The sequence below is a fragment of the Phocoena sinus genome, chromosome 13, assembly GCF_008692025.1.
Source record: "Phocoena sinus isolate mPhoSin1 chromosome 13, mPhoSin1.pri, whole genome shotgun sequence".
Classification (NCBI taxonomy): domain Eukaryota; kingdom Metazoa; phylum Chordata; class Mammalia; order Artiodactyla; family Phocoenidae; genus Phocoena; species Phocoena sinus.
This window is the reverse complement of record NC_045775.1, coordinates 12,934,954-12,962,856: the sequence shown is the minus strand read 5'-3', so window position 1 is coordinate 12,962,856 and position 27,903 is coordinate 12,934,954. Positions and strand designations below refer to the sequence as shown.

The 27,903-nt window shown below is 39.7% G+C and overlaps 1 protein-coding gene across 3 annotated transcripts in view; it reads right to left on the bottom strand.

Annotated features, from left to right (window-relative positions):
* VSNL1 (visinin like 1) overlaps nt 1-24,385 on the bottom strand; it is a 101,656-nt gene extending 77,271 nt beyond the window's left edge. For 2 of the 3 annotated variants that reach the window (XM_032653000.1, XM_032652999.1), the window contains exon 1: nt 24,121-24,351. The gene's annotated coding sequence lies outside the window, so the exon portion shown is untranslated. Of the gene's footprint in view, nt 1-24,120 lie in introns of all 3 variants that reach the window. The other variant, XM_032652998.1, reaches the window with a different exon arrangement.
* Between the last annotated feature and the right edge of the window lie 3,518 nt (nt 24,386-27,903).

Here is a 27,903-nt window from a genome sequence, read left to right as displayed (position 1 = left end):
TCCTCCCACTTATAAAGTTGAGAAGGCTGAGATCCAGAGAGGGTAAATAGATCCTAGTTTAGATTAATGCTTTTCTTTTCCAGATGAGAAACTGAGGCCTAGAGAAGACACAAGCTTTTTCTAAGAGTGTAGAGAATATCTATGGAAGATGTAGTTCCAGAGCCTCATCTCCTGATTGCAAATCTAACGTTCTCTTCAAATGAAACTTACACCTAGATTCCATCAACAAAAGCATAAAGTAGCTGACAGAAGAAATGAGCTACTTATCTTCTAGAGAAGCATAAGGCAATGGAGAACAGAGGGGGCAGGACCTCATCTCTGTCTCAATAATTCAGGGAAGAGCCATGAGTTTGCAAGTCCAAGTCAGAAACTTAGATGTCTGTATATGCTTCATCATTCCTTCTACCCTACCTAGTTCCAATTAGTCTGAAATTCTGGCAAAAGTATATTCAACAAAATTGTGTTAGGAAAATATTGTCTAAAGGGCAAAAATAAAACTAGATCCCAACCTCACACCAATCACAAAATTATATTTCAGATGGATTAAAACCAAAACTAAACAAAATGCACAAATCATGGTAAAAGGTTGATAAATGTGACTATCTCAAAATTAATAACTGTTTTTAAGACAAAAGTAACCGTGGATAAAGTTAAATAAGTGACAGGCAAGGAGAAGATATCTGCAATGTATATAACAAGGGATTTGTATTCAGATTATATAAAGAATTCCAAATAATGGATGAGGAAAAGATAATCCTACTGAAACATAGGTAAAGCATATGAATAGATAATTTACAGAGAAGAAAACATAAATGGCCAATAAAAAATAAGAAAATAGAAAATTACAAAGGACCATTTTTTTTATAATCAGTTTGGTAAAAATATTTTTTGAAAATATGCTGATATCAAGTGTCTTCAAAGATGTAGAAAAAATATGAATTCTTTCTAATATATTGCTCATGGGACCATTTATTGATACATCTTCTTTGGAGAATAGTTTGGCAATATTTAATATAGCAGAAGATGCACATAGAACATAATCCAGCAATTCCATTTTGACATATATATCCTAGAGAAACTCACACAAACACACAAGGGGACATGTGAAAAAGATGTACACTACAAGTTTACAATAGCAAATTAAAAAAAAAAGTTACAAAAACCTAAATGTTCATCAAATAGGGAATGAGTAATTTAATTTGAAGTATAGTCACATGATGAAACACTATACGGCAGTCAAAATGAATGAATGATATATGAATAAAAACAGTGCTTTAAAAATATTTTTCAGAGAAGTGAGTTGGAGACTGACACATACAATATGACGTCATCTACTTAAACATCAAAAAGCCAAAATGATACTATAGAGATATACATATTTAGTGAAAAGAATAAATGTATTCATGAAGAAAATGCATACCAAGTTCAACAGAATGATTTTTCTGAGGAAGAAGGGAGGTGAGTGGAACTGAGAAGAAAAATGATGATAATATCAAAATGAGATGGCGTTAATATTTTTGAATGCTAGGTAGCAGGTCAATGGATATTTATTATACTATTCTCTAAATTTTTTCTGTACGTTTGAAATTTTTCACAATAAAAAATTAATATATTTTCCTTTAAAGCAGCTGGTAATTTAGATTTCTCTCTAATCCCAACTGACTTTTTCCTAGGTATACTTCGTTGCTGAAGATTAACTAATCAAATGGCTTGGGTGCCATTATGATTTTGGATAATGATGTTTTCTTCCAGCTCTTATACAGAGTAATCACGTTCATTTCAAAAAAAACATGTGGCAGAAAACTGAGGAGAAAATTGTGCCAGACTCTAAGAAGTTTACTGAATAATTTAAAGCATGTCTATTTTAAGTTTAGGAAAAAAATACATTTCTCTTATTCTCCGTTGGTAATTCTCAAGTGGTTTCATTTTTGTGATACACAAATTGGTATCATAAAGCAAAATGGAAATCAAGTTAATTTCCGTAGTCTTATAACTGCTTTGTTGGTGCTACAATTGCATCGGCAGTTAACACTTTCAAGGTAGTTTTGTGCATTGCAATTACTTGTCTACTCGCCTGACTCTGCTAGACCCTTGGAACACTTTGAAGATGGGAACCCTGTCTTGCTCATCAACACCTTTACCACATGGACATTCAGTAAGTGTTTTTAAAATGATTTTATAAAATTTCCATTTTCATCTGTGAATGGGGATATTAGATACAACAGTTTAACAAAACATTTGCAAGGAATCTTGATAGATTCTGATCTTTTGAGGCTCTCAATCAATGAAGTTGGAACGATAGTAACTCTTTGAGTCATCTGGTTTCCTGCCATTGTACTAAGCACATAAAATGAGTATGGAGTTGCTTGTAGTTGCTGTTGTTGTTTTTCCAGAACTGTAAGCACGAGTATTGGGATAATTTTGTAAAGGTCACTCTGAACAGCCTCATGGAATGGTGTAATAAAGTCCACTTAAAGATAAATATGCATTTCACTGCCAAAATAGAAGACAATCCTTGGCCAACTATCTAGGCATAGTTTCTTTCAGCTTACAGGCTCTAGAAAAATATTTTGGGCCAGAAGAACTCAAGGAAGGTACAGAGGAGAGGTTGCCAAGCCACATAGAAAAACTTCCTTGTTTTCATTTTTTGAAATCTCTTTTCTAATTCATTTTTTTTCTGTTTTACTTTACTGTACTTGATATATTTCCTAAACCTAACTGAAATCCCTTCTGAAGCATGGCAGAAGCCTAGATAAAAGAAAACAGAGAGGAGTATGACTTTAGAAAAACACATGATATAGTTAAAAGAATTGGTTTTTAAAAAGGAATACTTAGAAGTAAAAGGGTAAATTGTATCTATACCACAACTATGTAAGAAAGTAGGCATACAGGAAAAAGATCAGAACGAAATATGTCAAATTATCACAATAATTAACTTTGAACACTAGGATGATGATTTAAATTTCTTTCTACTTTAATGTTTTCAGATTGTCAAAGACTATCTTTATAATGAAACTATACCTTATTTTTTATTTTTTTGCGGTACACGGGCCTCTCACTGCTGTGACCCCTCCAGCTGCGGAGCACAGGCTCCGGACGCGCAGGCCCAGCGGCCATGGCTCATGGGCCCAGCCGCCCCGTGGCACGCGGGATCCTCCCGAACCAGGGCACGAACCCGTGTCCTCTGCATCGGCAGGAGGACTCCCAACCACGGCGCCACCAGGGAAGCCCATACACCTTATTTTTAAAGGACTTACACATTTAGACAGCACACAGGCAATTCTCAAATGTTTAGCAGTTACATATTTGCTTAGCATCTTAAAAACCGTCTTGACTGACCTAAACTTAACCAAGTTGACTGATCAATCAGTGTTCTCCCTAGAATTAAGCATACAGCACTGACTGATGCCAGGGACAGCTAAACACTCCTGGTTAGAGTGAGTTTGCAAACAGCTCAAGAGCTGGAGTCATAAAGGCCCGATCTGCTGGATGACAAAACACAGTGTTCACTCCCTCAATGCCCCACTGTCTTTTATTAAATGGAGAAATTTTATAAACTCGCTGGTTTTGCTCTGAAGATAATGTGTGGTGTTATAGATGTATGTGAAGTGCCTGAATTACTTTTGTCACAAAATAGTTCCCTTCCCTCTTCATCTCACCTCCCTGGTTATTCCTTGCCAGATATACTGGACACGTCGGTATTAATATGTCCCATCTCTTCTTTTAGCTGAGATGGTCTTATCTGTATTTCATATTCAGGGAAGTATTGTTAAGGTTTTCTTAGGCAGAGATGACCTAAAAATCCAATCAGGGCTTCCCCGGTGGCACAATGGATAAGAATCCACCTGCCAATGCAGGGGACACAGGTTCGAGCCCTGGTCCAGGAAGATCGCACATGCCACAGAGCAACTAAGCCTGTGAGCCACAACTACTGAGCCTGTGTGCTAGAGCCCATGCTCCACAACAAGAGAAGCCACCGCAATGAGAAGCCCGTGCACCACTAACTGCTCGCTACAACTAGAGAAAGCCCGTGCGCTGCAACTAGAGAAAGCCCGCGCGCAGCAACGAAGATCCAACGCAGCCAAAAATAAATAAATTTATAGAAAAAAAAAAACCCAATCAAAGTTGGCACAGCACAGGCCAGCCGATGAGGGTGGATGGTGGGAAGAGCTCTGCAAATAGAGATAAAAGTAATCAGACTTGCTCTTTCAGGGATTTGAAAAGGAAGACAGATGGTAGAGCATCCTTCATCAATAGTGACTGCAAAGCTAAACCGCAGAGAGAGAAGCTGAGATGCTATGTATAGAGAGAGGAACATCTTGGACTCCACAAGACCAAGAAAAGGAGGCAGCAGCAAATCCTCAGAGGTCTGCTGGTTCCCGATGGCTCCTTAGGTCTAGTTCTGATGTGTATTCTTAAAATAAGAATTCTTTGTATAATAATGTTCAGAGGCAGATAAACTGCTTTAATGCAATGGATGCCCTGACTGGGGAGAAACTCCAGGTTCTAAACTCTATGTTCTTTTATGCCAGAGCAGAAACAATACCTGCTTCTGTAATCTCATGGCCCTGTCTAAATGCCATCATGAGGGAGCAAAAATTTATTCTTTGATTTCTAAAGAAGGTGCAGTTCTTGAAGAGATCATGTTAATGGTACCTTTGCTTCTTATTTGAAACAAAAACATTTATGATCATCTGAAAGATAAAATTTGGTCTGTGGATTTCTGGGTAAAGTGTGGAAGTAGGAAAATCCACTAAATTATTGCAAAGGGTCTGTGAATACATATGAAAACTAAGCCTTGGAAATGGAAGAGTGTTCTTTCACACACCATTGCATTATTTTTCAAATATATGCCAACACTACTGCTATTAATAATATATAAATTTTAAGCATTACTGAATTTATAGTAGCTATTTGTCACTCTGTGTTCTTTCAATCAACTAATAATGAAATCACAATTACTAACCTTGGAAGCTTGAAAAAGTGTTGGCCTTATAAAGAAGTCCTAGAGGTATAAAATAGCGCTGGAAGAATTGGGAATACCTAACACAAACTGTAGGCCTGAGGAAACCTCAATAGGTTTGAATTTATCCTCAACAGAATAGAATATTAATTCTGAAGGCTGGGAGTATTGAAGACCCTGCTGGCTGGGTTAGAGCATTTGGTGTGAGTCACATTTTTTATTCTGATGAGTATACCTATGTAGAACAACATAAAGGGAATGTTAGTTTCTCTATTAACTGCTGGGCTGTATTGTTAAGAGTCACAAAAAAATAAATACTTGACATTGGTTATCAAAAAAATAGATATATCTGAAGAATTATACCACCATCAATCCGCCCACGAACACAGTATCTTCTTCCCTCTTTTCACAAATACAGTCACGCTCCTGTATTATCTACCTCCTAAATATCACCCAAATTTGTACAAGTCTCTGAATCTGTGCTGTACCACTTCAGCCCAAGCCAATATCACTTCTCATGTGGACAATTATAACTGTCTCCAAACTGGTTTGTTTCCATCTACTTCCTCCCTAATTCATTCTCCAGAAGGATCTTTTGAAAATGCAAGTCTGATCAAGTCACTTCCTTTTTAAAACCGTCCATAGCTTCTTATTCTTCTTAGAACACAGTTTAAAAAACCCTTAACACTCCTTATAAGATTCATCGCAATATGAAACCCGGCTGCTTGCTACCTAACTCTTCAGCCTCATCTAATGCCACTCTGCCAAGTTCCTTTTTAAGCTCCAGTTTCTCACCAGGTTCAATGTCAAATCCAGCTCTTTGCACCTGCTATTACTTGTGTTGGGGGCACTCTTTCTGTACCTCCTTCACCTGGCTGACTCCCATTCTTACTTTGGATCTCAGCATAAGTCTCACTTTGTCTCTGTCCTGAATCCCTTAGATTAGGTTAGCCTCTTTGTTATACATGCCCACCAGAGCATAATCTTCCTCCTTTTTTCTTGCTGATCAATTCTTAATCATCTGTTTATTGTGTTTTCCCTACCATAAGCTCCATGAAAGAGTCGTCGTCGTCGTCGTCCCCCCCCCCCCCCCCCCCCCCCGCTTCTAAATTTTTCCATTACAGGGCTTCACACATAAGCCCTCAATTAAAACCTGTTAAACTGGATTTATCAATTAATGTCTACTGAACTGGATTAACTGTCGTACTCTCACAGAAGAAACTTTCAAGTCCCAAAGAGGCAACTTAAGAAATCTATTGAAAGCGGATTTCTTTCAGATAGTTATCATCCATAAGGCACTTTGCCTTTCTTATAATTTTTAATTCTAAATATTTTATCATCTTTCTTGCTATTGTGCATAGAATATTTTTCCAACTTTCATTTCTGAAAGCTTTTTTGATAGAATAAAAGAAAAGGCTATTTGTTTTTGTAACTTATCTTGCATCCAGCCTCCTTTTAAAATCTTGATTAATATTTGTTTATACTTGAAACTTTGGATTTTCTCTAACTATGCTCAGCAAAAAAAAAAAATGATAGCTTAATCTCTTTCTCAGTGTTTGTTCTGCTTATTTCATTTTGTAATTGTATTTCTTTTGCACAAGTAAAGAACAATAGAAGTCTTTAATTTTTCTCAGAGAAGGCAAGGTATAAATGTACAGAGATAAATCTGTATCTATTCCTGAGAAAAGTGGCTCTTGTGAGATTTTTGCCCTATAACACTTATACTACTTTAAAATTCTAGTAAGAAAACATGAGATTTACCTATTACATTTGGTAAACGTAGGTAGAGATGGAACGAACTTAGAGATATCCTAGTTTAACCCTACTCATTCTACATATGAAACTAAAGCCCAGCAAGGGAAAGTGATCTGACCAAGACAAAAAGCTAGAAGCTAAGCCCAGGCATGAATACCAAGATTTTATGACCTCTGGGACAATGTTTTTTATAAAAGACGTTGTTAATTAGAATTTTAGATGTGAATTTAAAACACTGTTTTTTGTGTGCTGATTTTTTCATATTACATTTAAAGAAATAAGCTTATAATCTAAATTAAAATATTTACTATAACTTAAAAGTTTTATTATTACTAGCACAGCAGAAGCTTCAGGTTTCCTTCAAAATCCATTTCCTTCTTCCTTAATAATAAAACCCCTAACTCATAGCAGGTGTTTTGCTAAATGTGGCTAAATTGTGGCCAATGGCATGTATGTCAATTTTCAGGAGGTCTGACTTAGGGGCGGATCCTTAAAAGGGAAGGATGCACCCTTCATCTCCCCTTCCTCCTTCTTACTGGTAGAAAGCACATGTGATGGCTGCAGCCAAGTTGGATCATGAGATGGAAGTGACATGTTAAGGATCATGGAGGTAAAGGGAAGAAGGAGACTGAGTCCCTGAGAACTTTGTGAAGCTCCCCTATCAACCCTGGACTGCCTACCTCAAAGTCATTGTTATTTGGGGTTTTCTATCATTTTAAGCTGAATCTAATTCTAACTGGTTTGTTAGTAAATTACAAGGCTGTAAGCTCTTGCTCAAAAAAAAAAAAAAAAAAGAAAGCATAATAGATGTTTAATAGAATTCTGGTTATATTCTCGAGAGCTTTAAATTTAAAATAATGATAACAATAGCTGTGAATTGACTACTGCGGGCAGACTATGGACAGCAGTTATGAAATGGGCTCTAGGGCTTCCCTGGCGGCGCAGTGGTTGAGAGTCCGCCTGCCAATGCAGGGCACACAGGTTCGTGCCCCAGTCCGGGAAGATCCCACATGCTGTGGAGCGGCTGGGCCCGTGAGCCATGGCCACTGAGCCTGCGCGTCCAGAGCCTGTGCTCCGCAACGGGAGAGGCCACAACAGTGAGAGGCCTGCGTACCGCAAAAAAAAAAAGAAATGGGCTCCAAAGTCAGACTTTCTGGTGTTGCCACTTATTGGCTGTGTGACAGTCGGCATGTCACCTACTGTTTCTGTTTCTAAGTCTCCATTTCCTCTTTTTTATAGTCAGAATAAAAATTCTTAGCATGATTTATGACCATTAGAAAAATAACTGCATGTAATGAAGTCAATATAAATTAACCACGTTTAGTATTATTGATCTTATCATTAGAATCACCACTACTACTACCTCTAAAGTCCAGGTATCAAATATACTTATGTAGCAATATTTACAATTGAATTACCATGATAATACTGTCTCATAGGTATCATTTTCTAAATTTCAAGAAAAAATGATTCACATCATTTGGAATATTTTGTGATAGAGCCTGATTACAAAATCCACATTGCTCTCCATTACATTTGATCAAGATTCTATCACCCTTTAACACATTATGTCAGACACACGCATTTGAAAGTATTTTCTTACAGTTATTGTATACTTTATTTTGGTTCCTGCTCCCTCTGTCAATAATAATATCCTTACTCCTCTTTCCCACTGTCTTCCTAATTCCTAATCTTGGCATCCCTGAAATCATCCCACCTCCAACCCTTATCCTATGGAGTTTTTGGGTCTGCGTGCCCCAGAAATGCTCCCACGGCACACGCTGCTCCTCTCACGATTGTTCTTATCAGACTACCAATTATCTGTCTCCACCCACATGTCTATACCACATGAAAACAACCAAGGGTTTGGGAAGAGTACCTGACACACAGGTGCTTGCAGATTTCTTCATCTGGAAACTATTCCAGTGAACTGTGCATCAAAGAGTATGGTTCTCTTGGAGATGTGCTGTCAACAAAAGCTCTGTTGTCCTCATTATTGGGGGGCTTGTGAGTGATGGATAAAATAGGAGATGCTAAAAGCTGGGAGCAAGACCCACTCCTCTCTTCTCAAAGAGAAAGGGAGCAGTCATCTCCTTCTTAAGACCCAGCCACTGTAAACATGTCTTAGTAGCAATCCCAGGAGGGTGAGTTGGAAATGTAGACCTCAGTGGATTTCCCTGGAATCTATTACTTCCAGCAGCTCACAACAGGTCTCCCTGTTACATTTTCTTACAGCATCATGTATTTTTCTTCCATGGTATTTAATCTTATTTGCAATTGTATGCTATTTTGTGATTAATTGTTTAATATCTGTTTCTCTAACTAGACTCTGATCTTCATGAGGGAAGAGATTATGGCTGTTTAAGTTTGCCCTGTGTATTGAGTACTAAGCAAACAATTGATGTTCTATAGGTATCTGTTGAAAGAGTGAATGAATCAGTGAAACACAGAGATGGTACTTCATGGAAAAGCAACAGAGTGAACTAAAAGCAACAAGGTGAAGTAAGTGGACAGAGCACAGATCTGATAATAAAGGCAAAGTATGTTATTAAAACCTATATAAAATAATGTTCTGGGATGTTAGCCTAGATTCATCTCTCTTTCCTGTTTCCTGCTCCAAAACCAAGTGACAGACATGATGAAGTTTCAGGGAATTGCAGGTAGGTTTTGATCAGAAGAGGCTTTTCAGAGCTTCTGAAAGGAATACAGCCATCTGCTCATAAAGTAGGCTCCGAAAACTACAAACTAGTTTTGATGAATTTTCCGCAAAGTACTAAATGTTATGACTCTTCAGGCCTACTATTTCTCTAGAATCCCATTCTCTGTCACTAAGCAGCAAAGCCTGGGTTCAAAGAAAGTACTCACTCTGCTAGTGATGCCCAGAAATCTACACCAAGGACATTGTCCAGTCCATCCTTAAAATGGCAGTGAACTTTGTGCACAAAGATATTCCATTCAGTGATATTTTAAAAGTTAGTGGCTTCCCTGGTGGCGCAGTGGTTGAGAGTCCGCCTGCCAATGCAGGGGACACGGGTTCATGCCCGGGTCCGGGAAGATCCCACATGCCGCGGAGCGGCTAGGCCCGTGAGCCGTGGCCGCTGGGCCTGTGCTCCGCAGCGGGAGAGGCCACAACAGTGAGAGGTCCGTGTACCACAAAAAGAAAAAAAAAAAAAAAAAGTTAAAATGTGTAACAGTAAGGGAATAGTGAAGTAAACCTTGTCTATGCATATGGTGGAGTGTAATGTCTTAAAATTACATTTGTGAAGAGTTTTAATTGCAAGGGTGGTGCTAAGGAAAAGAAAAGTAGAACACAAATTTTAAAGAAATGAGTAGTCTCAATTAGAAAACAATATAAAGGAGGACAATATAACCTATAAATAATAGATTGTAGGTGATTTTTATTCTTTTCTCTGATTTTTTTTTTGTTTTCTGATTTTATTTTTTCTATGTTTTGCTTTCTAATTTTTCTACAATGAGTAAACATTATTCTTTTTATTCAGAAAAAGTAATTAAAAAGAGCAAATTCCCAGCTTTCAATAAAGCTCACTTAAGAGCTGTCATATAAGAGTAGGGGCTTGAAGTACCACATTTGTTCAATGAATTACCTGGAATGCCAACAGCAGCCCTCTTTAGTTCTAGTTTTTGGAGTTTTGTCAACTGAGTTTTTAAAATTAGATTAAAAAAGTTTTTTGAAAGAAAAAAGCAATCTCTCCTTCACTTAATTAAAAAAGAAAAATTCTACGCTCATATCTAATCCTGGACAACCACAAAACTGGAATATTCTCACTGTTATAATGAGGCAGACTCAATCACCATGTTAACAATCAGTGGAGTCCAAGTTAGATTCAAATTCAGAGAAATAACGCGATTCTTGATTATCTACTATAGGAACCAATAACAAATAAAAATTTGGAGAAGCTAGCTGGAATGCCGTATGAATTTTTAGCCTTTCTTCTATTGTATTACCTCCCAGTGAGTTTCATTTCACAGGTGTATAGCCTTATAGACCTATTACAAAAACCTGAGTACTCTTTACCAGCAACCTCTGGTTGGCATTTTAGGAAATGGTTCCCACATAACATAGAAGAAACTGCTCACTTTACATATTCTAATAAGCACTATAGGAACATTACGTTACTGTCTATGAGTTACTGGCTGTGAGTCTTTATAAATACAATGTTCTGAGTTCAAACATCCATGTTCTAGAATAAAGTACCCATTAACTTCACAAATGGTTTAGATGTACCCAATTCAGGAGGTGGCCTGTCAGTTGTACTTAGTTCTATACTTCTTGATTATGAATTCATTTAATTTCTCAATTTAAATTAAAAGCTCTTTGAGAATAGCAAATACTACTTTATTATTAAAAATTGATGGTCAATTAAATGATAGGTTTCTGCTAGGCATTTTTTTTTTTTTTTTGCGGTACACGGGCCTCTCACTGTCGTGGCCTCTCCCATTGCGGAGCACAGGCTCGGGACATGCAGGCTCAGTGGCCACGGCTCACGGGCCCAGCTGCTCCGCGGCATGTGGGATCTTCCCGGACCGGGGCACGAACCCGCGTCCCCTGCATCGGCAGGCGGACTTCCAACCACTGCACCACCAGGGAAGCCCCTGCTAGGCATTTAATATGTATTACCTCTGGTTTTCACAACAGTTTTGTGAGACAGGTTATAATTTACATTCAATATAGACCTTACAATCATTTTCCTGAACTTGAGATCGTTTTAAAGTCACAAATTTCCTTCCTTTTGATGTGGGAAACCATATAGAACATGTCAGTGGGAAGATTCAGAGCTATTAATCACTAGCCACTCTGGCAAAACTGTGGTCAAATTTCAATCCAGAAACAAAAGGGGAGTGATCTCAAAGAATCAGTAGCCAAAGTACTCCAAGAAGTTTCCTCAAGCTTTTTGGCCTAGTATACCTTTTTTTCCTTTAAATTCTTTTAAGAAAGGAAACTAAAATTCACTAAAATCCTTGTATATGCCAGAGACTGTTCTAAGTGCTTTCATAGACATTATGTTATTAATCCTTGAAATTAATCTCAGGAATATAATTCTTGTTTTCCAAAAGTAAGATAACTTGTTCAGAGCAACTAGCCTCATCTTTGAAGTCATGTCTCTTTTATCTATACCATACTTCCCTCTACTGAGAAACATGTCTTATATAAATGTCTTATACAAAACAGGATGTTGTCTACTAGCCAACTGGGATGTGCAGACCTTATTTGGATCCTGATTCAGAAAAACTATAACAATACTTACGAGCTTGAACATTGACTAGATATTTGATGATATTAAATAATTTGGGGGGTACATAACGGTATTGTGGACATGTTTTAAAGAGTCCTTATAGATACATATATAAAAATTTATAGATGCAATGATATAGTGTCTTAATTTGTTCAAACTAAACCACTGGAGGGGGAAGGATGGATACAGAAGTGAAGTAAAGTGACTTTAATAATGGTTAAAGCTGGGTGATGGGTACATGGGCATTATTACATCATTCTCTTCAAATGTGTATGCTTTCCATAATCAAAAAGTTTTTAAAAAGAGGGAAAAAAAAGCCTGTGTAGAAAGGTAGAGAGAGTCCTGGGTTTAAATAACACCTTTATCACATGGTAGCTGTGTCACCTTGAACAAATTACTTTCTGAGACACAGTTTCTCAGTCATAAAATGAAGCTTACCTTGCAGACACTTACCTTGCAAAACTATAATGTGGATTCAATGAAGTGATGTGTGTAAATATCCAACACAGTGCCCTATACACTCTAAATTCTTTACACCAGTGGTCCCCAATCTTTTTGGCACCAGGGACCGGTTTTGTGGAAGACAATTTTTCTATGGACCAGGGGTGGGGATGGTCTTGGGATGACTCAAGTGTATTACATTTATTTTGCACTTTATTTCTATTATTATTACATTGTAATATATAATGAAATAATTATACAACTCATCATAATGCTGACAGGAGGCAGAGCTCAGGCAGTAACGCGAGTCACGGGGAGCGGCTATAAATACAGATGGAGCTTCACTTGCTCACCTGCTGCTCACCTCCTGCTGTGGGGCCCAGTTCCTAACAGGTCACAGACCAGCACCAGTCTGTGGCCCGGGGGTTGGGGACCCCTGCTTTACACCATTACTATTTAATGTTATTACAAAGTATAAATTATCTCTGTTTTCATTTCCTTGCTCTCCTGACTTAGCCTAGAGGTAACTTGCAATATTCAGATGAATCTGATCTTGGTTAAGAGCCAAAGATGAATGATATAAGCCCTCTGTGTACATGGTCATCTACAGAGCACCTATTTGGAAGAATGTCTCTTTTCCAATCTCTCCTGTACCACTGGTGACCTGGATCCAGACCACCTTCCTCTGCCACTCCAGTTCACACCAGTTGCTTCTTTCTAATACCTACACCAGCAATTCTGGCCTACACCTCCTGTTTTATGAATGAATCATATGCTATTTTGTATTCTTCCTTTTATAACCAGGTTATTGAATGGGTTAGCTATATAGCTTTATTTTCTCATCACTGCCTCAAATATGCTCTTCTGTGTCTCCCTTTCCCCTTCCAGGATGATATTTTGGGCTGATCTATATCTTTTCAGGTAACAGAAAAGTGGTTGTTTCTAAGGTATTAAAAATTTCAGTCTAATTTAAATGTAAATTTCCACTATATATCTAACCCGATCTCTCCTTTCTCAGGTCAATTTTGAACTAAGCAGTGGAGAAGAGATTGTAATCTGTTCTTTATCCCGCTTGCTTCCCTCCTCCATCGTTTGCTCTGCTTCTCTAGGGAGGCGGGCAAGAAAAGGAGGTAAGATAGGAAATGGGCAAAGTCTTACTTGACTGGTACTGGTGTAACCTGGTCATTGACACCCTTTGTGAGTCAGATGCCCAGATGCTGCTTCTCATAATCCTGGGTGTTTGTGAATTCTTTAATACCTCCTGATTAGAAATTTCCAAACTTTACAACTTATTGATGGGGCAATGTACACTTGACTTGCTACCACTCCTATTCAACTGCCCTCCAGTGGCACACCTCTCTAAAAGGGACCTAAATATTTACCAGACATATCTCCTTTCAAGGAACTTCCAGTTTCGTAGGACAGCTGGCACATATACAGGTGACTATGAGTCCAGATGTGATAAGAAGCCTGAGAGATAACTCTTGGCTAGGATGACTAGAGAAGGATCCCTAGGAAAGAATCAGATTTTGATCATCAGGGCTGTGGAAGCTCATGAGAAATGATTTCCATCGTCCCTGAGGAGACGCCATTGTCCCTGCTGGAACGCACTAAGAGGCACAGAGCTTGTCTAAAATGGATTGCCTTTGGACACATGCACATGTGGGTCTCTTTTGTTTCTTCCATCAGTTTTCCCTGCCCTTACATTGTTCAGATCTACATATACCTGCTGAATCCAGGAATGGAAGGCCCAGTTATTCTGATAGACCTCTTTACCCCATTAGGATAAAAATCTTATTTCCAAAGCTTCCCTGCTGGAACAAACACATGGGCATGCCATGGTTGCCATTCTTTCCACTAGACTCTCTCTGAAAATTGAGACATGCTTACTCCACTGAAAAATGCTATGGGCTCAACTACAACATGAGAAATCCTGAGAAAAATATAAAAGATATAGATGTAGCTCAAATCTTAAATAATTTAGGTTTTCCCTCCAGAATTATTTTATTTCGAAATCACGTTTTCAGTTTAACTGTGCAAAAACCTGGTTACAGTTATCATGTATTTGTTTTTCTATCCTAGGAGCTGAGGTGGGGGAGGATAGGGGACAGGGGACTTATTTTGGCAGACATGCCTCAATGCAATAATTTGCACAAGATCAGTACTTTGATTCTTAAATTTTCTTTTAAAATAAAAGATAAACTAAAATTCTAAAGTTGAATAATAATTATAAATTTCTTACCATTACATGGCACTATACAATCTACAGAGTAAGTTCAAAGTCATATCAATTTCACAATAACTCCTAACTAGAGAGGGTAGGCAATCTCATACCTATTTTCACATGACAAAACTAAAACTCAGAGAAGTAAAGTAACTTTTCCAGGATTTCACACTTATGATACCTAAAACATGGCTGTGATGCCTAAAACACACAATTAATGACTCCTAGTCTTAATGTACTTTCCATTACATAGTTCAGTTTCTGTCCTTCTTTTCTGACTGGATTCTTCAGAACTACAATAAGATGGTAACAAGCATATTTCAACATGAGTTCTCTGTGCAAACAGGTTTGGAAACATGAGATTAAGCGAAGTAAGCAGATACTGGGTCTTTACAACAGGACCACTCAGATTTATTATTAAAATGAAAATATGCACTGAAAATATTTAAGAGTGGGGTGTAGGAAGCACTATTTACCTCGAAAAACGTTTCCACAAAACTCTTTGAGGGGAAATAACTATCAGTGTCTTGGAAATATTTCTTTAAAGAAACAAAGTCTAGGGCTTCCCTGGTGGCGCAGTGGTTGAGAGTCCGCCTGCCGATGTAGGGGACACGGGTTCGTGCCCCGGTCCGGGAAGATCCCACACGCCGTGCAGCGGCTGGGCCCGTGAGCCGTGGCCGCTGAGCCTGCGCGTCTGGAGCCTGTGCTCCACAACGGGAGAGGCCACGACAGTGACAGGCCCGCGTACCGCAAAAAAATAATAATAATAAAATAAAATAAATAAATAAAAAGAAACAAAGTCTAAAATGTCCTTACCACCAAATTTAAACCACCTTCCCTTTCAACCCTGCCACTTCACCTAGAATGAGAAAACTTTCAAAAGTGCTTCCTTTTAATGCCATCTCAAAAGTGCTGATTTGTTATAAAGCTATTTGCTCTTAAATATTTTGCTTAAAATGTAAAACAATCTATGACAGTATATTGAGCTTATTGTGTGCCTATCATGTATATGTGTATGTATGTAGGTAGGTAGGTATGTATCTGTATGTAGCTGCACCTCTCCCTCACCCTTGCTTTGAGAGCCGTTCTCTGCTCTTGGCCAACATGCATTAGTGCACACTTCTACAAATGCTCAACAAACAAAGGCTCTGAGAGGCCAACCCTGCCTCGAACATGCTCTGCAATAGTATTGTGTGCTCCACTAAGGATTCCCTTTCTGCCATTTATTTGATGTTATCTGATGGACATTTGATGGACCAAAAATATGTAAGTTTGATAATGCCAGACCTGACACAAAGAAGTGAAGTAAGGATGTCATTAGAATGTTTCAAACGCACTTGGCACCTCAGAAAAAGGTAAAGGAAGGAGAAGATAAAGGTTGGAAGATAATTAAAGGTTAGCAGATATCCTCCAACATAATTTATGAAGAGCATTATAAATCACTGGATGGGGATGGATTGTTCATTAACTGAACATTAGTCAATAAAAGCTTTGGGAACTTTAGTAGGAGGCATGTCTTAAATGAATGGAGAACTTTTCCAAACAGATGCAGGAACATGGGTCTATGCTAAGGCATTGATTCATTCAGTATACCTTCTCTAGGACCACACTCACCATGCTACCTGGGATATGTGTGTATTAGCTATTATTTAACCACCAGAAAATTAGGACAAATATACCTGGAAAGAGCAGAACACCTAAGTATCCTGCTAGGAGAAATGGTGAAATGCAGGAGGGAAGGTAGAGGTCCGAAGGGATGGATATACATATATATATATATATATATATATATATATATATATATATATATATGTATATATCTCGAGAACACCATATATATATATATATATATATATATATATATATATAAAGATTCCTATAAGGTAAATATATGAGCCCATTTCACAAGTGAGAAAAAAAGCCCCCCAAATTAATTAGACTCAAAAGTCCTACCCAATTCTGTGAATCATCCAATACTCCTACTATACAAAATAACCTCAGAATTTAGGTGCAACTTTTGTAGACTTCAAAAGGAGAAAAGGATGCTCCTTTTTAACTCCAGATAAGAAATATACTTGAAATTCCTTAGTAAGTAGGGCAGGAAATAGGGGGAGAAGGGAGGAAAAAGCTGAGGAGAAGTGAAAAGGCTCTTAGAAGACCTAAAGACAGTAAGGCCATTTTGGATTTGTGTGTGTGTGTGTATGTGTATAGGGGTTGGAAACACGTTTTCAGGGATAAGGAGGTATATTTTCCTTATCATAAAAGCCCTAGGAGAAAAAAATGAAGGAGTAGATTGTATGATCATATGAGTCCTCCCACAGATACATTTGAAAGATTAGTCATGAAATTAGCTGGAGTAATAAGGGAGGTGAGCAGAGAGTATCAGACAGAAATCTCTTTTTTGGAAGATATTAAAGGATAGAAGTATCATCATATAATATTTAAATCAAAGGCAAAGCTCTTGAAATATTTTCACTGAGTTCCAGTGACCCACTGGAGGCTAGGGTGGGAGGTAAGGGCCACATTATTTAGCTACATTGGAAAATAATTAATATATGACCTTAAAATGTATTCAATAAGGAAACAAGCTTAAAAATGTCCTCTTATTACCATATTCTGTTGTGTCTAACTATATGCTGGTATTACATGGTAGGGAGATGGTGGTAAAGAAAAGGTATAATGGAAATGGGATGCATTTAAAGAAAGAATGAGAGAAATGGGAAGTTTGAGGTCTCAGTGTAGGTACTTCTTCTAGAAATTTTTTCCTCTGTGCATCTATACCATATTTTTATTTCACTTGACGTACTGAATTGTACTTATCTTCCTCATTAGGAATAACTTCCTTGAAGGCTGACATTGTATTTTATTTAATGCTGATTCCACAGTGACTACACAGTGCTTGGCACACTTACTTAATAGATATTTGTTTTACAAGGTAGGTTAAGCATTGTTAACTGTTCACTGGTCATAGCTCAATTCCTTATTCAGAGGTTCCATTATGAGTAGAATTACTACAGCTCAGAGACTAAAGTGGTTTAGGAATCATTGATTTCTGATGAAAGGAATGATAGTGATGACAATGACAATCATTAATTGCAAACTTTCAATAATGAGGCATTATATTATATCCTTTAATACATAGTCTTCTGTTCTCTGTTCAAGAATCCTGTGAATTACTATTTTAAATGGAAACTGAGACTAAGAGGTTAAACAACGTGTTCAAGGTCACAGAACTAATAAACTGTGGAACTGGGGATTTTTATCTAAATGTATCTAGCTTGAAAACTCTTGCTTTAGATTTCCTCCTATAGTTTCTTTTGAGTCAACTGAAACCTTCGTGAGGGTTGAGGAATTTTTCCATTTACTAACTAAAAATGGGGGAAGACTGGATGGTTTTCACCTCACTCCGAGGAATAAATACCTTTATAAACATTTAAAAGAAAAACTAACAATTTTGTTTAGAAGTTAAACTTATTTCACAATTTCTTTTTTATTTTTCATAAAATTTCCCATATGAGTAAGAAAGCAAACACCAAGCACCTTATGTATAAATTTAAGAAACACTTGAACTTCTGGAATAAACAAAATTGACAGTCTTTCATTAACTCATAACGTCAAAAGCCAAAGAATTCCAGAAGTTGCTACTTGAAAATCAGACTTGTACAGCACTATTTCATACATTAAAAATGAAATATTTTATTAGTAAACATGTCAACTTTATTGACAATGCTTAATGGGCCTCCAATGGGAAATTTCACTCAATTTAAGATTGGGTTTCAAGAAATCAGAAATAAACATGCTAATCAAAAATTAATAAAGCCAAGGCAAAATGTAAAACACCAGACTCCAGCAGCACCAGAATCTACTATTCTAAGAAGCCTTCAAATGCAACAAACATGCTAAAGTATGATACAACAGAAATATTAGTATCTAGTTATTCACCTTGGAAAAAATTTACCGAGGCTACAAAGACATTTAACATGTTAATAATTTGCAAAAAATCTATTTACATTCAGCTCTTCAAAAGTTTCAGAGCCCAAGAGATAATAAACAAGATCCAAAGAAAGGAGAAAAAGATACACTTAAAGTGACAGATTTCTTTTTCAGAAAAATCCCTATACGAGCAAGAATAAAGAAAAACAGTATTCATTCTACAGATCTATAATAATTGCAAGTAAATTTAACTGATTTGTTAACACTTTGCCTTTTATGAGCAATACTTCAAAAAAATGAAATCTTTTCAATTAAGAGAGTCCTTCTTTCTATAAAAACTTTGGCAATTATTGCATTAGATATATTGAGCTTGAAGGCTACTTGGTGAATGAGAGTACTCCAAGTCTTAATTGTAATATAGAACAAAAGGAAATAGGTTGTTCACCTGAAAATTATACAAGAAATGGTTAGAAATGCAGTGCATTGTCTTAAAAAAAACCCAAAGAAACAACTGATGGCTACACAGCAGGTCATCTGTGTTAGAACTGCAGTAAAGGAAGGCAGTGGAGAAATCCAGAGAAAACAAAAGAATCATGGACAAATTATCTGACTTGCATGCTTTAAGTTAGCTGATAAGGGTATAGAACATCTCTTTAATGTATTCACAGACACCTTATTATTAAAGTGTCAAACCTCTTTGAGGATTCTTCAGTAATTTGCTATTCCATTTCTGTTTCATTCATTAAGCAGTTTCTAAAGCACCCCCAAGATCCCATTTGTGGAGTTCTCAATGAGTGAAGCTGGAAGCAACTCAAACTATTTTGATTCACTTAAAAGAGCATAAGCCGTCTTTAGAAACAAACAACTGTAAATGAGAAGTGTTATGGTCCCTTCACAATGTGAACACATTAAAATAATTCCATAGCTTGAGACCCATGATCTAAATAATTGGTACACATATCTACCATAGTCTAGATTTACACATTGATATCAATTCTTATAAATAGGTAAAAATAATATACATTTTTACTTATTAAGAAATAAAAGGGAGTATACTCTGTAAGTGGATTAAAAAGCATGCTTAAAGGTATTAATATAGTGCTTTTATGTCTTCACTGAAAGTAAAGTATAGAATAACTTTTAGTCTAGATTTTCCTTTTAGTAACATAAAGATATTTAAAGCAATTTTAATTCTGTGCATGATTTTGGTATAAATGATTTAATTTCTTGACATAATTAACAAGTTACATGTAACTGATTCTTATGAGAACAAATATTTAATTGAGAAATATTACAGAGTATCTATAAAAGACATTGTATAGATATTGTGGAAATATGAAAAAGATCATTAAAATCTCTGCCCTTGTGAAATGTGCTTTCACTTTGCAGATATGTCTTTAAGATAAAAATGTTCCTTACTCTACTATATTTTTTACGTGCTGAAGGGATGGATTAGGTAACTTATATGGATCCCATCCAGTTCATATACTCTATAAATTATGTGAATTAACCACTGGGATAGTAGAAATATCACTCATTTATTAATTTATCTCTGCACCATTTGATACTTTAGAAAATTAATATATTTATATCTACTAAATGCAACTGAGACGGACATTGTCAATTTCAACCTTAGATTAACTGAATGGGATCCCCTCGATAAGAAGAACCTTCCTATCTTCCTAAAGAATCACTAATCGTAGGAGAATAATAATTACTCCATACAAAGAAAAAGACGTGTAGAACAACATTAAATATATTTTGCTCTTGCGAATTAGGAAACCACACATTTCATATCAATATTATACTGTCATTCTATGAAATTCCACAGGGAGCTCCTCAGCAATGTTTGGAATCCATACCTATATACAATCCAAATAGAAAACCCATAGCTTGCCCAGGACAACATTTCTAACCGTGCTATCCTATTACAGAATGAGATTCATGGCACAGCAAATCAAAGCCGGACGCTTAGCAGCTACAAGTCTCTGATATCTGCAGAAGCTATGTGGTGTTCACAATAGCTTGGACATGCCTGTTTTCAGAACAGGATAGCAAGACGAGGTGACATCTGACCCAAGAGCATTTGTTAGGGACAGACTCTACGGGACAGAGCTTCAGTAAAGGTTTACCATGAGGTAAGTGGTTAAATTGAACTGTTGATTGGGGAATGTGTTGAGAAACTCACCACCTTGCTTCCTTAGCTTCCTCAACAATTTCCAAGTGTATTTAGCTTATCTCTCAAACGAGGAAGAGACGCAGACTTTGTCTTTCTCAAGCCTCCATTAATGTTTCAGCTTTTTCAGGTAAGAATTCCTGGCATTTCCCCAAAGGGGACATTTGTGATGGTTTCAGTCTCTTTCTGAGTGCCTGCAAGAAGCGACAGGAATGCCTGGATTCTCTTTAAAAGGCCTAGAGCTTTACTGCACAGGCACTCAGGAAATGTTTATGAAAGGGAGAAAATGAGGGAGAAATAGAGAACGCAAATGAACAGAAAGGAGGAAAAAAAAGAAGGAAAGAGAAGGGCCAATTAGGCAGGTATTATTGCCTGCTTTGCAGTCCCTGTCCAGCAAGACGGCACTTTAAAAGCTCTAAAGGTTTTAAAAAGCTGCACTGCTCTCCTCTACAGCGCCTGCTTCAGGTAGAACGATTCGGGCGTCTTCCTTCAGTCTTCCCGCCCAGCCCCCAGCCCCTTTCTCTGCAGGTGGCTTCATCTGGAGCATTTCCATGAAGGCTGGAGACAGGCAGCTCTGATTTGGGTTCTGCCTTCTAGGAGCCAAAGGAGAGCTGGCAGAGCCTGCTGTGTGTTTACACTGCAGCTTCCTCACTCCACTAGGTCCCAGTGCCTGTAGCTGCAGCAGTGCTGGAGGAGGTGAGACAGGTAGAAAAGAGGGAAGGCACCTACAGGTTCTCAGAAGGCTGGATTCCTTAAAGGATCCTGGGGAACAGAGCAGAGAGGGGATACAAACGGGCCTGGACAGTTTTCAAACAGGAGCTGAAGATTCCAACTGGTTTGCCAGTTCTCTCCAAAAACTTGAAGAATTCTAAAGAAATGGACTGAGAAGCTAGGAAGGCCAGACTAAACATCTAATGAGGTGGGTATATCAGAAGTGAGGGACAATAGTAAAAAGAGACAGAGACCTTACCAAAAAAAAAAAAAGAGCAAGGCAGAGAAGAGAGATGCGATGGTATGAAAAGGGACCCTGGGACTCTCTCGACAGATGTGCTGGGAAGCAGGCAATTATTTATGTCCTTGAGGATGCTGTAGGTACAGAGAGAAGGGGACACTTCCACTCAACAATACGTTTTAATTCTTTATTCCATAGACTAGAAGTTAATTGACTTTCCCCTAGCTCCATGGCTCTGAGCCTCAGTGTTCTCATCTGTAAAACAACAGGTTTGGGGCTTCCCTGGTGGCGCTGTGGTTGAGAGTCCGCCTGCCGATGCAGGGGACACGGGTTCATGCCCCGGTCTGGGAGGATCCCACGTGCCGTGGAGCGGCTGGGCCCGTGAGCCATGGCCGCTGAGCCTGCGTGTCCGGAGCCAGTGCTCCGCAACGGGAGAGGCCACAACTGTGAGAGGCCCGCATACCGCAAAAAAAAAAAAAAAAAAAAAAAAAACAACAGGTTTGGACTAGATGCTTTCGAAGGTCCCTGCCCAATGTTTTCCTCTATAACTGTCAGCCTATGAAGCAAGGTATCTGAGAGCAAACATCTATGAGCTTTCACACCAGGTCTCCCCTTCTTTCTCCACCACCCATTTATCAATGCAGCGCTACACCTGCACTATTCAGGCAGCTGATTCCAGTTTTCAGGGTTGACGAGGAGTATGGCTCAATTATGACAAATGATTGGTCCTTCTGCCCTGGAGTAAAGAAGGGAGGGACAGAGAAGGCAGTATGATTTACACTTTGGGTTTCCAAGGAGAGGATATTCTCGAATTTTCTATGTCAAATTTCATCCACTTAAATAAATTATAAATTCCTTCAAAGGGTTCCAGATAGTCAGACTGACTGAAGAGCCAAAAGTCCTATAATGATCTATCCTATTTGGGGCAAAATTTATTTCATTTCATCCCAGATATTGGATCTACTTTTTCCATGGAAATCCAGCACACACTGGTCATGCTCTTCTCTTGTCTGCCTGCCTCATGCCCTTCTGCCAGCCTGCTTCAGTGCAGCATTTTCTGGGGTTATGAACACCCAAGTTTAATGAGAGTATACTCATGAGTGAGGTGTTCAATGAAGCAGGACGCCCCTCCCCCCACCAGCCACAACACACATATGTAGGCAGTTTAAATGGCAGTGAGGATAAAATGTGTCTTCCCAAGAGTTTCATTTTTAATTTGTCTCAACGTGAAACCCCTTTAAATTGAAAAAATTAATATGTAGAAACACAACTTCCTTGCTCCTCCTGTCTTCAAGTGGGCTATGACACACAGATAGTATACACTTGTTTTTACTACACCCACTAGCATTTCCATTTCATTTCAGTCTCCAAAACATGGCCAGGAGGGCAACTCTAGAAAAATGGATTCCCACTCTGACATCTCACAGGGCACTGATCCGTGCAGTGCTGAGCGCCCCCAGGGAGCATCACCATTTCCTGCCCCCTCCCCCAATTCACCAGAGCCCCTGATTTCCACGGGGGGTTGACCTTGCAAAGACCCTTCTTCCGTTTCTGGGCAAGGAAGAACCCATTTTAACTCAAAACACAGAACGACCTTTTCTCCTTTAAAGAAACACTACCAAAGGTAAAACATCTGGGTTTTCATTTTTCAACCCTGCATTCCGGAATGCGAATACAGGATGCAAAGGCAGGTAACTAGTTTGGATCTGACGATCCCCATTCAGAGGCTCTGAGTCTCAGACTCTGTTCAGAATAGACCGGGCTGACAGGGCGGTTGAACATCTTTCCTTTTTCTGCCCATTCACCATCGTGATGAAAAATCAAAACCGAAAAATTATCTATTCATTTCTAAATACTAACAGAGAAATGTGCTTCTAGCGCCTAGCTCTGTGGTTCTAAACACTAACATCCCATTTGGAAACCAACCCTGGTTTCCACACCATCTCGTCCACTCAGTTTTACTTAGCAAACACGTTCGCTGCTCTTCCACAGTGAAAAAAATGGTGCACCAGCCCCACGGATGACAGTTTGGTACTTGACTGCAACCGCTCAAGAGTTTTATCAGCACCCGGAAAACTTCACAGTCGGTCAATTAGCTACTTAAATCTGTGTAAGGAAATCTGCCTACTTAGCGACAAACTTAAAAAGCACCTCTGTTGCACCTATCTTAAATCTAGCCTAAGACAATCCCCCAAACACGCTGCATATAAACATCCCCCCTTCCCCCGCCGCCGTTATTCCAAAAGGTCCCTCATGGACTAACAGTACGTTCATATCACCAGCATTAACCAAAGCAACTGTCACCGTGCATTTAGATGTATCTATGCAAAGCAAAGTAAGTGACAATAGCCAAAGCATCTCCCAGACAACTGGCTGCACTACACATGCAGAAATGCCACGAAGATCGTATTTTCTACTTACTGTTATAGCGCTGCCCACGGTCACTTAGCGAAAATGATAAAACTCAACAGTTCTTTGTAAATAAATATATGTACATATATTTAATTCGGATAAACGGTTAAGCCGTCTCCGTGTATGGTTCCCTCACGCTCTTTTTTTCTGTGGAGCTCTAGACTGCTTAAATCCCTCTTGAATCGCGCCTTGCAAGCCCAGCAGTCGCTGCAGCACGCTCCGGTAAGTCTCTGCTGCAGACTGGGAATCCCATAGAAAACCTAGGGTCCCTGGAGCCGGATGCGCAGGCGCTGGAGCCGCCGCCTCTCCAGGCACCCCCTCCCCTTTCCCCTCCTTCCTCCTCCCCCCTCCCTCCTCCCTCCTCCTCCGGGCTCCGCAGCCCAGCTTGGAGAGATCTGGCGCCGTGACCAAAAGCAGTCAGGCATTGGCGCATGCTCAGTTGGAGGGGCTCGGAGCTTCCGAGAGTGGATTCCCTGTCTCCAGATTTTAGCAGAAACTCAAAAGGAAAGTAGCTAAGAAAAGGGAGCCTGGCCACTCGAGCAACCTTCACCTGGGCTGGCAGAGCGGGCTAGGCTCACCACGCCCCGCGGTTACCCCGTCTGGTGGTGAAGGCTGAGGCCAGAGCTGGGACACGTGGAGCCTGCTTTTCCCGCCACCCTCATGCCTAGAGGGCCCCCGGCCCACTCTTTGAGGGGCTGCAAGGTGAAGGAGAAAACTGCAGAAATTCCTTTCTCTGAAGGAAGAGTTCCCAGCAAGCTGTGAGCGCGTCTTCCCGGCTCACTGTCGAGGAAACTGTTATGGTGGGCACTTTGTGCGGGCCATTTCTTCCAAGGGTCTTATACTGGCAGTACAGGGAGCCAGGCCTTCTAGTACCCCACTACTCAGGAGGGTTCTGGTCCAGAACGGCGTTGGAGAAATGTGTGTTGAAGGGAGCTGGCTCTGAAGCTTCTTGTCCTGGGTGACCTTGGGCAAATCATGCTAATCATCAACCAACGTTTAATAATCGCCTTGTTTATGCACTGAATATATTTTATTGAATGTGCTTTGGGTGGGGCTGGGGAGGGGATAGTGAAGGGAAGGGAATGAAACTTCCTCGGAATCCTGGGTTGAGGGATTGGACAAAGCCATTTTATAAAGCCCCTTTCTGTGTCCTTGAAGGACACGTACATTTGCCAGCCCTCCCCGGATCCTGACTGTCCTAGCCAAAGCCTGGAAGACTTGGCAAGGAGTAGTGCCCAGTAAATGTTTGGTGGCTTGCCTACCAGGAAAGCAAGAATTCTTACCTGTTCCCAACCTGATCAGTTTCCTCAAGTGTGTTGTTTGTACATTCGCTTATTTCAACAATTATTCATTGACCTCCTGCCTACTGACCTTAGGCACTTTTCAATGCCTTGGGGATAAAGGCAGCGAACAAAATCCCTGTTGAGGTTTACATTCAGGTGGGAATTTTCAAGAGAGTGAAATTCTGGAGACGCAGTGAAGGTCGACTTTCTCTTTAAGCAGAGAGTTTTACGATTTGCAGAGTGCCTTCAAATTCCTTATCACGTCCAGGAAAAACTGCTGTTTTGGGTTCTGAGGACACCATGAGTATCTCCCTTGGCCAAAGGGCTCGAGGCAGACAAACCTCCATTGCTAGGAGGGAGTCTACCCCTGACTGCTAGTAGGGGGCGTCCAGCTTGGAAGAACCTGAGGCTACTTAAGCAAAGATCAAGAGAAACTCCGCCGGACAACTCTCAGGCTTTGGAAGGCTAGTGTTCGGTGAGGGCCTCTGCGGTGACGCCTTAGCCGCTGCCTCGAGCTCAAGGCCAACCTGGACCGCCCACAGGTCACGAACTCGCGCCCCTGGGCCAGACGCCTCGGGCAGGTGGCGCAGAGCGGGAGAGCGCTCCCGGGACTCCCCGGACAAGGCTCTTCGAGGTGCCCTCCCGGCAGGGCTCTTCCGCGCGGAGCCGGTGAACGCGGAAACCCGGAGCGTGGATTCGCGCGGAGCAGGGCGCGCGGCCCCGGCGTGCTGCGGCAGCCGAGCAGGTTGTGAATCTGGCGGGCGCCAGCGCTGCGACCCCCGGCCGCGATAAGCACTGCGTAGCGGGGCTTGCCCGGCCCGATTCTTTATGTTTCTCGGCATGGGGTGGGGGCAAAAGTCAGTTCTCGATAAGTCGCGTTGTTCTCTCACGGACACAACCTCCAAAGCTTTCAAAGTGATTTCCAGTCTTTTGTCGATTTCCCCTACTCTAGCATTTTACGCTGTGCTCTCTGGTTTCTCTCCGGAGAACGGTCTCCGCGCTGCAAACCGCATCAACCGTAGGGGGTCATGATGCCATTTCTTTGCTTCGAGGAGATGTACTTATTTATCGCGCCCTGGAGGTCTCTTTCGTGGCAATGTTAGGTCGTTGATGACTTACTGACAACTTGTGTGTCGGGAAAAATGAACACTGATACTTTAGACCGTGTTGTGCTGTAGGGGAGATTTGACTGAGAAGTGTGCGCGTTTGTGAAGCAGCTTTGTCTAATTGGGCAAGATTTTGCTTGTTAGTTGTATTTGCACTGAAGCGTTGTTTGGCGATATCTTATTTTTTAATCTCCAGTTATTGTGCACCTTTATCTTTTTAAGCTCATTTGTTGTTAAAAAAATTGTAGGTGTGTGTGATGCCTTTTATATATGCAACACGAAGTCACAGTAGGGAAGCCCATCCTAAAAACATCAAAGGGATAATTATCATTTAAATTACAGAAAGCAGGTCCCCTCTATAGGATGGTAGAATGATCTTTAAAAGAGGACTGTGGTAGGGACACTAAAAAATGAGGGAGCCCTGTGTTTCTTCCCTTTTTCAGTCATTTTCAGTTGTGATTACAGAAGAGCAGAGGTGCGCTGCCCTGGGGTAGAGGGACTGGGACACCGCACCGTGTTTAGTAAAGAAGCTATCAGCTGCAGCAGTTGTCGCATAACTTGAAGCCAGGTCCCCAGCACTGCGGACCGCCCGCGGTGTCAGCTTTCACATCCTGGAGATTTGGGGGAGAGAGAGAGGGGGTACGTCGGGGGCAGGAGGAGGGAAGGGGAGAAAGGTGCTTTAGGGAGAGGGTTGTTTGTTTTTTCTGGAGTACTTGGTAGAAGCCTCACTTGCCCGGAAACAACTGAGAAGCCATTTTCCTTTCCTCAATTACAAATTACATTCTTTCCTGAAGTAGCCTTACTTCCACCTCACTCCTTCCTAGATTCAAACAAACAAAATAAAACCAAGGACGATTTTTCAGGTGTACACAACTATATTTAATATTTCCATCCACTTTATTTGTGGCATGGACAAACTGAAAACTGAGAATGGCAGTAAAAGTGCAAATTGCCAGTGATATAACAGGTCTAAGCCTGTGGCCCTGTGACCTCATGGTAATATTATTTATCAGACATGCTCTGTATAAAATATATGGGCCAAGAAGGGTGGAACTTAAGGCATGAGGGCATTTAGGAAATTAGAAGAAAAAGTGTTTGGAAGACAACATTAGAAAACAAAAAGACGCAGGAATTGGAAAAATGGATTTATACTCATTTAAATTCATAAAGAATAATGATAGTAATTTTCTTGTATGGTAAAGTGCCTTTATTTCAAAAAGCTAAGGGTATTAATCATTGCAGAGGAGAGGCATTATGTAAGATAATTATGTTTATCCTGATTTTTAATCCTATTTTAAAAAATATATGGATAGACCAACAAAATAAAATAATTTTATTTTAAAGACAAACAGGAAGTTCAAACAGGAAGTTGTCACCTAGAATAAAACTGTACAGCAGTTTTT